This window comes from Venturia canescens, chromosome 3 (genome assembly GCF_019457755.1).
Source record: "Venturia canescens isolate UGA chromosome 3, ASM1945775v1, whole genome shotgun sequence".
In the NCBI taxonomy this organism is placed as follows: domain Eukaryota; kingdom Metazoa; phylum Arthropoda; class Insecta; order Hymenoptera; family Ichneumonidae; genus Venturia; species Venturia canescens.
Window position 1 is genome coordinate 26,346,835 of NC_057423.1, and position 12,775 is coordinate 26,359,609.

Consider the following 12,775-nt stretch of genomic DNA (forward strand, 5'->3'; position numbering starts at 1 on the left):
AATCAGGCTCGATAGAACAGTGCCTAGTATCGGTGCTAGTAGGAGCGGTAGAAACCCGCCGCTCTGGATAACAAAACGTTTTTTACTTTTCCAGCAGCCTTTTTTCGCGGCTAAACGACGGAGAGCGGGAGCGTGTCGTCGTAGCTTTTTTCGCTGATCAGCCTTCAAAGGAACGTTACCGCAAAGAACGTTCAAGGCACACTCGCAGATACAGCGGACGATGCTTGGGTCCGCTTTACGCAGGACAGCCTCGCGCTGCTCTTTATTGAGATACTGAAGAGCCCGTAGTATCGTCACGTGCTTTTTACAGAGCGGTGCACCGTTTCGTTCCATTACGCGTGTCAAACTGTCTAACCTCTCGACGTATCGCCCCTTTTAGCCGATTTTTTCGACCTATAGGGATGGGGGGTAGCGGTGCCTTTAAGAATATACCACACGCATAGACCAATACAATAATAAGGGTGGGAGGTGTTTCCACAGGTGTTGGGTCCTTGCGTTATCTTGTTAGCTCGCTGAAGTGCGCTCAAAAGATCATGCATTTATCACAGTGCGATAGCCCTTTGGGCGCCATTACATGCGCTGAACTGGTAATTCACTAGCATTGCATCCGCTTTTAAACTTTTTCCGCGGTACGTAGACAAAATGATGGGGGTCGTCGGGAAAAATACAGGTACGGAATCTACAGTTGTCAGGCGTCGATTGTTTCAGGTCGAGTAGCAAATAACCGTGCGGCTTGGCTGTTGCGTCGTGGTACGCCTCCTGTAGGAAACGCGGGTTTTCAGGATACACCTGTCGCGCGAGATGCTGAATTTGAGCACGGTCACGGGGATTTTTGAAAATCACTATATAGTTGGCATTCAGCGAGATATCTCGCTGGCCGTGTCCTTGATGGAATAAGTTCTGGGTAATAAAAATAACGCTCAGATTTTTATGATGACTGCCTTTGGTGAAAAGATCCACAACATTGTTGTTAGACGCCTCGCGCATCAAATCATCGATTATGAGAAGTTTTGCGCGAGGGTCGTTAGCATAATCAGCACTCTGAGGTAGACCCTCGTGGAACTCTATTGATTCACCATACTCCGTGTACGCTGACTGCCACTCGGAGTAATAGAAAATGACTCTCTCAAACGGCTCACTGTTCATCCGTGAAATAAACTTTAAAAACTTTTTTACAAAGTACGTTTTACCGCAGCCTGTGGGACCACAGATCATTGAGGTCCAGGGATGCTTCCACCGTACATCCATCTGCGCGAATGACCACGTTTCCTGCGGGGCAGTATAATATAAAGAATTCGAGCAGTTGAAACATGTATAGAGCTTTTATTTTTCGGTAACAGTATAAATATTTTACAGTAATAACATAGATATTTTACAACGCTGCTTAACAATGTTTAAAGCGAGAGTTTTTATAAACGGTTATTTGTAGCCGTAAGGGAGCGAGCCGTATTCGCCATCACGTCTTCGCTTGACGCTCAGAGGCATGCACGATTTCTTTTCGGGTCGTGTGACAACCTGGTGGAACGGCGTACGACGTATTGAATCAAACTGTAGTACAACAGGATTTTCTCTCTCACCTATTATAAATGACCGTATTGATTCGTAATTTATCAGCGAGCTGTTTGCGTAATTCAGCGTTATGCCTTTAACCTTGCAAACCTCGCTTTCCGCGCCGCTCGGCGTATTAACTATGAAAGAATAAAATTTAGGGCCGCCTGAGATGAAAGACTTAATGTAACTGCCCTCGCCGTAAGAGCTTAGCTCGTCGGTTAAATCCCCTAGCAATTGACCCGTTGGCGGTTCATACTCTCCAGGCTCTTTTCTCGTGATATAAATAACGGAATCGGTGTCGCAGTACAGAGCACGCTTACCCAGCGGTTCGAGATAGGTGTAAAGTTTTAAACGGGCTTGGGCTGTGGTGTATGCAGCTATGACAGTATTTGCTATATTAGACGGTATTACAGCATCATTGGTTTTCGTATAATTAACATACAGCACCTGGTTGTTAACAGGTAGCATACCAGTGATCTCGTGCTCGGGGCTATTTAGCAGCTCCATAAGTTTTTCGCGTGTCGATACTATTTCTGTTTGCGGTAAATTTTCGCGTTGTCCGAATTTACCCCAAAAGGAGTTGAGACAAAGTTTGGCTACCGAGCGCAGCCCCGGGTTTTTCGCTACCGCACCCCGCTCCAGCTGAACCCCTTCGGCTGTCTTAAAAGCAGTTATATAACGCTCTTGGGCAGCCTCGTCATCTGCATAACCCTCGGGCCAACCGCTAGCCTCTTGTTTGATTTTAAGAAAAGTGTTTATGTACCCGGTGAAAAGGCCCCCCTTCTGTGTATCGCGGTTGTACTGCGTTATCTTATACTGCCAAATCTCGCTCACGGTTAATATTTTATACCCGCACGCAATAGCTTTTCGCAATTCATCCACTACCCAAGTACCGCTAAACACACGCTCCGCGGGGTCTTCATGAGGACACGCGTCCTGGTTCATTGTTTCGCAGCAGCTACGACATAACCCGAATAACAGGCGCTGATGCATTCGCACCGGCAGCACCGGATGATAAAGATTTTGCGGTGGAAGCACTGTACATTTAACAAGGCCCTCGACGCGGGAAAGACTGATATTATTTTCGGGACCTCTCAGCGCCCTGCACTCGTCGCCGACGTATACCGTTGGATGGCCCACCGGATATTTACCGTACTTGCAGATGTATGGGTACAAAGAGCAAACGTCAACATATCGTATCTGCTCCCCGTCTTTCACGTCGTACAGAGTGACCATGTTTTCCGTGCGACCACCGAAAAAAGCATCGCGCGGATTGAGAGGCTCCGCTCGAACCAGAGGGTGATCACTCACAAAAGCGCTCATCTCTAAATCTGTTTTTATCATCCGGTCATACGCGCACTCCCAAATCTCGGTTAACGTGTAGCCGCTTGAGCGGATTCGCTGCGATATAGCGTTTGTTCTCTCGAGACGCTCGTTCAATGTATCACCGTCGCTTTGTGCACGGTCTCTGTTTACAGTGAAACAGCTCAAGCACCCGTGCCAATAGCAACCGTGAAACTGTAACACGTGGGTTGAATCAGGTGTTTCGTAGTAACCGTCTACTAATAAATTTTGAGGCAATTTAAACTCGCGCAAGCGTCCTGCGTGAATGATACGACGATTTAAAGAATGCTCCATCCACACGAGCCAAGAGATCGCTTTTTTTGACTGATTGTGAGCCCATCTGTAACCACCCGTAGGTATAATACCGATCGTGTTAGGTTTTAAAAAATTTTTTCGAAAGATTTGAAAGCAGGCGGACGCGATTGTTGTGTTTTCGCTAAACGGGCAAACGCGTCCGCTGTCCATGAACATTTTCCGGAAAACCACACAGGCCTGTCTCAATATCGTAACGTCGTTTTTACAATAGGTTATGAGCTCGTTTGAAAAGTTAAATACATAAGAGGCATTCTTTAACTCGTTATACCATGCAAAAAAACGCTCGCGTTCCTCCGGGCCCATAGTGTCGGGAGAGTAATCGGCTGCGGGCGGCATCGGCCCAATATAATTTTGATTCTCGGGTCTATTGAACAGATGCGGAAAAGATCCTTTGGCGAGAGCAGTTTTTAGACCGAAAGATTTAGGCAGTGCGCTCAGAGGCATGTGAAAGTAGTTCAAGCTGTCGAGAAACACGAGTTTGCCAATGCGCATTGTGATGATTTCAGTGCCGTTCATTATTAAAGACGGGAGCTGCGTTTTTTTCTCCTCGATGAAGTAGCGCAGGATAAACTGGGCGTCGAAACCACCGACGTTATGGGCTATTAAAAATATGTGAGAGAAGCCCGGCATACTCTGTATGGCTAACTCCACAAGTTGACACACAAGGTTCGTCCTAAATATAAACTCGTGATCCCCGCAATGCTCGCACGGCTCGTCTATAGAGGCGTTATCGCAGCACCTGGTGCAGACGCGCTGAGTTACGCAAAGATTCGGTTCGTGAACGCGCGTTGCAGGATCACCTTTTACAGGGGTACACTGCTGCGTTTCAAAATCATAGAATATGAATATGTTCTCTTTTGGCCTCTCATCGACGCGAATAGGCCTCATATAGCACAGGTGATTATAGGGCTGCTGCGATTTACACGTTTTACAGAAACCCTCCCCGCACACATGCGTCTTTTTCTCTAAAGGTCTTATCGCGCGAAAGCAGTTACGGCACCGCTGAAGAGACTCGCAAACAGTGTTTACCCTGCGTTTACGACAGATGGTAATAGCCCTGTGATTTTCTAAACATTGTTCCCCAAAAAAATCGCGGTTACATGTCTCGCATCTGATCGCGGCAGCTGCGCCCAGAGCGCAGGGCGGTGCTTGAAGGCAGCGAGGGCATTTCTTTTTTAAACATCTATGATCCCGACGAGAACGGGCGTTACAGATTGCGCAGAAGTTTAAGCTGCCTACAGCACCACGCAGATTCAAGATAGGCTGGAAATGATGCGACCGCTCATAATACAGAATGTATAACGTGTGCCGGACTGAGCCTACTGTATCCATAACCGTCTGTGTACCGTCAAACACCGGTCTTTCGCGTCGTCCCAAAGTCAAAAACTCGAGAACCACGATAGCTAACCCCTCGCGAGCCAAATAATTCTGGTATATAGCAATTTCGCGCATACCACAGCCAGCGGGCTGTATAACAACATTTGCGCTTCTCGTGAGCTCAAGCGCCGCCTCTTTTTGAAGCGACCCGTTAATCTGTCGTATACGCTGCCATCTAGAATGCAGAGCCCCCGAGCGTATCTCACCCCTTTCCGCGTACGCGTGTGCTGTTACTAACGAGCGCGGTAGACACAGATTGTCGGTATTTCGAATCGTTAAAATTGATTTTTTAGCAACGCCCTCGTGTGTCAAACCTTTTCGCCCCCTACCCTCCAAACCTTTAACGATACATACTTTTATATGGAAAGAATCATCAATATCCAGAGACGCTGCACTTTGAGCTATGTTTGTTATTAATTGCCAGATATCTACAAATGTATAGGCGCGGACAGGACGGAATGAAAGCCAGACGGGGCCGTGCGCTAAGCAGCTCGCGGAGAACGAGATCCCCGCGTAGTCACCACCCTCACAGTGACTCGTGAGATGCGTCAGAAGATCACGGAATGCTCCTTCAAGCCATGTTGTCACGTTTGCGCCAGCGTGAGGTTGGCGGATACGCAATGTTATCTCCCGACCACGTAGTTGAAAACGTTTGAAATAACGGGCTGTATCGTGCGTGATGATGATCCGCCCTCCCGGGGGTTGCACATCCCCGAAAGCCTCGTTCCCCTGTGTATTGCGTGTTCTTCCCCCACCCGTTTGTATATCTGTAATCAAACAAAGGCGTGAGTTATAGAGTAGAGATCGCCGATAAAAGGGCATATTGTAACTTTAGTATACCTCGTACTAATCGCGGTACGCCTATAACGAGATAGCTGACGAGTCAGCTGACGAGTACCCTGTGGTAAATATAATAAAGCCTTTTTAAACATATCCTGTATATACCGCAAGGGCTAGAGATAAAGAGAGAAAAAGCGCGCGAGTGAGGGAGAAAGAGAGAGAAGACGTTATTATTTCTTTACCTGAATCACACTCCATTAGCTCTTGAAACCATAGGCCGAAGCGTCTAGCTTCTAATCGCTCCTCGTTTAGACGTTCCCCCTCCTCCTCCTCCTCCTGTCGAGCATCCATCGGATACACCCCCAGCTGATTCTCGGGCTGTACAAGGTCATCTTCCTGCTGACGATGGTGGTGATACGATGGACCCGCTATCGCTCCATCGTCATCGTTTGCTCGGGCTTGCCGGTACACAGCTGTTTGGGTTATTTCATAATTTCTGTTTATTAACGCGGTTTATTTTTATTTTATTATCACTGTACGACTATGCTTACCCAGTATATCAGACCGATCGCTAAACATCAAGGAGGGGTTGAGAATAGTCGACGCCTCGTCGTCATCAGACTCGGGCGGCAGCGGTATCGGTTCGGCCGATGCTGCCGCGGTGCTCGCCCTAGACTCTTCCTCAGCCCTCTCCTCATGCTGCGGTTCTGAAAAAATACCGCTCCAGTAGTTTTTATATCTAAAACGAAAATCGAGGATAATAACGCCAAAACAGAGCTGAATACGCACGGTAGAGGGCGGTTTGATGCTCTGCTTCCTCCACAGCTCTCGTCGCCTCAGCGAGAGCCTCTTCTTCTTCGTCGCTCACCGCGTCGTAAAACTGCCGATGGCCTATGGTGAAATCCTGCGGTATCGGCTCGGCCGGGGCTGCCGAGGTGCTCGCTCTAGGCTCTTCCCCTACCCCCTCCTCATGCAGCGTTTCTGAAAAAATACCGCCCCAGTAGTTTTTATGTCTAAAAACGAAAATCGAGGATAATAACGCCAAAACAGAGTTGAATACGCACGGTAGAGGGCGGTTTGACGCTCTAGATCCGTTTCCTCCACAGCTCTCGTCGCCTCAGCGAGAGCATCTTCTTCGTCACTCCCCGCATCGTAAAACTGTCGATAGCCTATGGTAAAAATAACTGCTGTATTGCTAACCACCAACAATAGTGATTTATCGAGATAATGGTACTTACATCTGATTTCATCGACAAGGCCTCTTACGCGGGGAGCTTCTAAAACACCGCGGCGCTGTAACTCCTCATACACAACACCCAGCACTCGTTGACCACTTAATATGCCTCTGTTATAGGCCACCACTAGAGCGCGTAAAGGGGCCCACCAGATTACGTATTTAAGTCTGTTCACGAGTCGATCACCCGATAAACGCAGCAGCTCGTAACACCATAGGTCGTTACACCGACGTCTCAGCTGAGCGCTATGCGGTTTTGTTAGACGTAAAAGACCCAAAATACAAGAACGCACTGGTTCATCCGACATTGTAAGGGGTAATCGTTAAATACCGCTCTATATGACGGTTGAATCGCTACTGACATATCTCGAGCGAGAAGATAGGTGTGAATCATAATTAAAATGCTAGCGATATTTTTTTCAAGACAGCAAAGGAGCAGTCGCTGAAGTTTAACAGTACTCTGCATGGTCCCCGGTGTTTGCGTGAAAAAGCACGCGCACGAGTGAGACAGCTTTGTTTATGCCTGTGCAAGCATATTTCCGAGCATATTGCTCCATCTCCTGTATAGCATCTTCTCCCGAAGACCGAGCGGTGTCTTTAGCCCTCGGAGATACACCCTTCATAAGTGAATCGGTTGAATCCGCAAAAATAGCATATAATAAAGAATATATATCGGTGGGGTTTGTTTAGAGGTATCAAGAGGCTGCAGCCGTATGCGTCGTTTTGACAGCTCTGTATAAAGCATCGCGTCTCACGGGAGAGCGAGAGAGAGGATTGCTCGCTAAAGGATCGGTGTGATGAGAGCGAGCGAGACGGTATATGGTATCACTGCTACAACTCTGAAGCACTGTACCTCTAGATCTAGCGAAAGAGCGCGTGAGAGAATGCACGGTGTCACGAGCTTGAGTGAGAGGGTATATGCTGTTGCTGCTGCTGCTCTCGCGCTCGTGCGCTTCACAAGAGAGAGAGTGAACGAGAAAATGTATCATGTCTCCAGGTGTGGGCGAGAGGCTGTGCTCTATCCTCGTTACAGCTCTGGAGCTCTCGGCCGATGCACGTGCAATTCTGATGACGCTGCACGACGGCGTCGCGAGAGCGCAGGGCCTTGCATCTCATGAGAGAGCGAGCGAGAGGGTTTATCACGGCACGGGTGCGAGCGAGATAGCATACACTATCATTGCCGCGACTCTCAAATGCTGGAGTATTGGGCCTCACGAGAGAGAGAGAGCGAGAGAGAGAGAGAGAGAGGATATATCATGACGTTGGAGCGAGCGAGACGGTATACGGTATCACTGCTACAACTGTGAAGCGCTGTGCCTCTACATCTAGCGAAAGAGCGAGTGAGAGAATGCACGGTGTCGCGAGTGTGAGCGAGAGGGCATATGCTGTTGCTGCTGCTCTCGCGCTCGTGCGCTTCACAAGAGAGAGAGAGAGAGAGTGAGCGAGAAAATGTATCATGTCTCCAGGTGTGGGCGAGAGGCTGTGCTCTATCCACGTTACAGCTCTGGAGCGCTCGGCCGGTGCACGTGCAATTCTGATGACGCTGCACGACGGCGTCGCGAGAGCGCAGGGCCTCGCATCTCATGAGAGAGCGAGCGAGAGGCTTTATCACGACACGGGTGCGAGCGAGATAGCATGCGCTATCATTGCCACGACTCTCAAATGCTCGAGTATTGTGCCTCACGAGAGAGAAAGAGGATGTATCATGACGTTGGAGCGAGCGAGACGGTATATGCCATCGTTGCTGGTTGTTGCTTAAAGAACCAGCGCGATGCTATGACTTAAGGTCAATGCTACGATGACGTACTCCCCCGCCTGCTTAGAGGCTGTGCCCGGTGAGCGCGAGGTACCGCATCTCAAGAGAGAGCGAGCGAGAGCGTATACGTTGACGCGTATGCTAGCACGAGAGCGAGTAAGAGGGTGTACGCCGTCGAGATTGCAGCCACGTGCACTTTGATGAAGTAGCGAATACCTCAAGCTCTCGCGAGGCATCGCGCCTCGCGAGCGGCCTTATCTAAGCGTGAGAGTGAGCGAGAGGGCATGTGTGAATCCTTCGCCCCGTATACGAGGATGACTGCATCGAGCCGAGGTGTCAGCTGTTTTACACCCCTCCTGTCCTTCTTTTGCCCCTGCACTGATATGCTCATCATAAGCACGTATTTGCATAAACGTCTTAGCCTCTTCTCCCATCAGTCTTCAACCGAAACGCGCGCGAGCATCTCATCCCGGTCACTCTTATATTCTGTCCCTCTACAAGTTTTTTCTTTTTTTTTTGTTTTTTCCTCAAAAATGTATCCACGCTACCGCTATTACGAATTTCTGTCTCGCTCATTTACGTGCCGCGTCATACGGTTGTTGAGCGTTGCGTCCCTGTACATCCGTACCGACGCTCTAGAACAATTGTATCTCCACGTGGTAGATTTAATGCATAGCGAGTTTATAGACAGGAGGTTGGGCCGGCCCATCCAAAGCGAGGAGGCAACGCCGGGCGTGAACTGTGTGGTGGTGCTGCGGGGCTCGCGTATTGCGTACCGTGGGGAAATCGTGTACCGTGATAGCGGTGATTTTGTCGAGGTGTATCTGGTGGACCATGGTGACAGTGAATTTTACGATCTAAACTGTCTCTACCACCCCTCACCGGCATTAGAGGCGATACCGGCGCTCGTGATAGAGTGCTTCCTCCACAGCCTCGCCTACTTAGAGGCTTTTCATTATCCCATCCATGAGATGGAAGCGCTGTGCGAGGGGCCTCTTACGGCTATGGTCATGAGCCCTCCTACACGTCACCCCCTGAGCATCCAGCTGTTTGCTGAGGACGGCCGGGATCTCGGGGGTGTTCTCGTGAACGAGCTGCCGGCCGACTATCACGATTACGACGAAGGGGTTGAAGACGGGCTCCTCGGCGTTGCTGCCGCCCCGGACGACCCTGAACAGTAGTGCGCGCGCGCGCGCGTGTGTGTGTGTGTGTGTGTGTGTGCGTGAAAAAACGATAGTGCGCGAGACAGCGTCGTGGAGCCTGGATCGGGGACAGAGAGAGACGCGTCACCCTGGTGAGTTTTTCAATATAAATTTTTTATTTTATTTTATTTTTTCTTTTTTCTTTTTAATTTTTATTTTTTGCTTTTTTTTTATCCATTTTAAAAATAAAATTAATATATAGAGAGAGAGATTTTTTATTTTATATTTTTTCAGAAATATAAAATAAAAATATATATATATATATATACCTGAAAAAACGATGGTGCACTATGGCGACACGCTCACCCCCCTCCGCACACCCGCAAACCTCTCGCCCACAACGCCGGCCGCTCGGCCTAGTGGGGGAAAGAAGTGGGGATGTACTTGTCCCAACCTTTTTTTTCCCTAGGGGAAGTTTATGGTTTGATATCACGTCTTTTTACTCCAAAGATCCTTATTTATGTTCAGATGACTGTAAGATTTTAGTTTAAATTTCTATGAATTGTTTATAATTTTCGGCGTATAACGTTGGTTTTCACGAAAAAAGACCTATTTTTCGTCAAAATTGTACTGAAAATATTTCGATAGAGATTTATTCTTGGACTTTTGTGATTTTTCTCCTTGTCTTCTAATATGTTTCGTCCATTGGGAACTCAAGAGCATGGAGCAATGCGTGTTGCGGGCCGAGATATGATTTTCGGCTGATAACGTTAGGAAAAAGAAAGGAAAAGAGGAAAGATAGATCAAATTCAAGACACAACAAATCCAACAGAATTGGCCCTTTTTAAATGTTGCTTTTGCATTCTGAATCTAGACATTTCCGTGTAATTCAAAACGTGTCCCCGATGAAATATATTTCCAAAGTTTGCAAGTGGCCGCGGAGATCCAATTATCCAGTTTGATAGTTGCTGAAAAAAGGCACCCGGAAACATTTATTATGTCAGAACTCAAAGAAGCAAAAAAAACTGAGCGTACTTAATTCAACAGAGCAACCGAATTCAAAGACGTTTAAGGTATCTGCATTGGTTTTGGCGAAAAACAATTTCAGGAGAATTCAGGAATGAATTTAAAAGTTTAAAAACTCAGAATAAAATAGAAAACGGAAAATTTAGGAATTTAGAGAAGCTGAAGACGTTTGTGATGAATTTTTGAGATTACATGTTACGGTTGGAGTAAAAAATTTAAATGATTGGCACACATGCTGCGACACAAAAATATGAAAGTTTGGAGGTATTCGCTTCATACCGCAGTAATACAAACTTCAATAGTATTTAAAAAGAAATACTTTAAAACTTACTAAACCAAGTTCTATTACTCATTCTCATAATCAAAGATAGGGGGTGATACTTAACACAGATATTTATGCACAGAAATTTCAGAGTTCGCAGGTATCTGCTGCGATTCAATGTATTCGCAATAAATTTTGAAGACAGCAATTTAAAATCTATCCATAAATGAGCAACTGAAGACTTCTGTGATGAGTGTTTACTTCATATATATGTTACAGTTAGTTTTAAAAAGTAAAATGAGTGACACAGTATATCAATTTTATAATTCGCAGATTTTTGCTGTATTTCAATAATCCAAATCTATAGTATTATAGAGAAAAGTTGGTAAAAGTCATGATGTTATGTTGAAATTACATAGCGAACATTGTATTCAGAAATTCTGTATGTTCCCATGGATGTTAGCAGGCATTATATTTGATCCCATCCAAAACTGAGCAACTGTAGACTTAGCGTAATGAATCTTTTCACTAATAATTCCACATTTGTAGTTTGCCAAGTGAGAATACTCAATATTACCATAATTAAAGATAGGAGGTGATACTTAGCACATATATTTATCCACAGAAATTTTAAAGTTCGCAGCTATCTGCTGCAATTCAATGTATCTGCGCAATGAGTTTGGAAAACAGCAATTTCAAATCAAATTTCAAAGCATAAATGAGCAACTGAAGACTTTTCTAATGAATTTTTCACTTCATATTTATGTTGCAGTGAGAGTCAAAAAGTAAAATAAATGGCAAAGTATATAAATTTTATAGTTTGCAGATTTTTGCTGTATTTCAATGATCCAAATCTATATAGTATTATAGTGAAAAGTTGTTCAAAGTCATGATGTTACATTAAAATGACATAGCGCACATAACATTTAGAAATTCTGTAGGTTTCCATGATGTTGGCAGGCATTATACTCAATCGCATCCAAAACTGAGCAACTGTAGACATATCGTAATGAATGTTTTCACCAATAATTCCACATTTGCAGTTTGCGGAGTAGGAATACTCAACATACACGTTATTTCATAAGTATTGTAACGGTACTCTTTTCTGTTAGACTACCCCGTTACGCGTAGATTCGAGCTTCTTATAGAGTAAAGGAGCAGGCATGAAAGAAAAACAAAAGTGAGAGGAAAGATCTGTGAAGAAACAAAAAGTTTATTCAAAATGTGGTTTGTGAGTCGTGTACAATGAGAATTTTGGTTCGCGCAAAGGGACTTGTCCTTATTGCTTTTGGTATTTTTCTTTTATAAAAATATGATCGCACGCTGATGACTTGACCTCGCCTTTAAAGATTGACTTCGCCTTTAGAACGGCAATTTTCTCAATTAAGGATAAATTCCGCAAGTAAAGAATTAGATCTCGCAAATTAAAGAATTAACTTTTCCAAATTAAGGAATCAATCTCGCAAACTAAAGAGCTGACTTTCGCAAATTAAAGAGTCAATTTCGCAAATTAATTATTGATTTCGCAAACTAAATAATTGATTTCGCAAACTAAATAATTGATTTTGCAAATTAAATAATTGATTTCGCAAATTAAATAATTGATTTCGCAAACTAAATAATTGATGTCGCAAATTAAATAATCGATTTCGCAAATTAAATAATTGATTTCGCAAATTAAATGATCGATTTCGCAAACTAAATAATTGATTTTGCAAATTAAATAATTGATTTCGCAAATTAAATAATTGATTTTGCAAATTAAATGATTGATTTCTCAAATTAAATGATTGATTTCGCAAATTAAATGATCGATTTCGCAAACTAAATAATTGATTTTGCAAATTAAATAATCGATTTCGCAAATTAAATAATTGATTTCGCAAATTAAATGATTGATTTCTCAAATTAAATGATTGATTTCGCAAATTAAATGATCGATTTCTTACAAAAGTCAAGTCGATCTTAAGTTTTTGCCTTAACCCGCT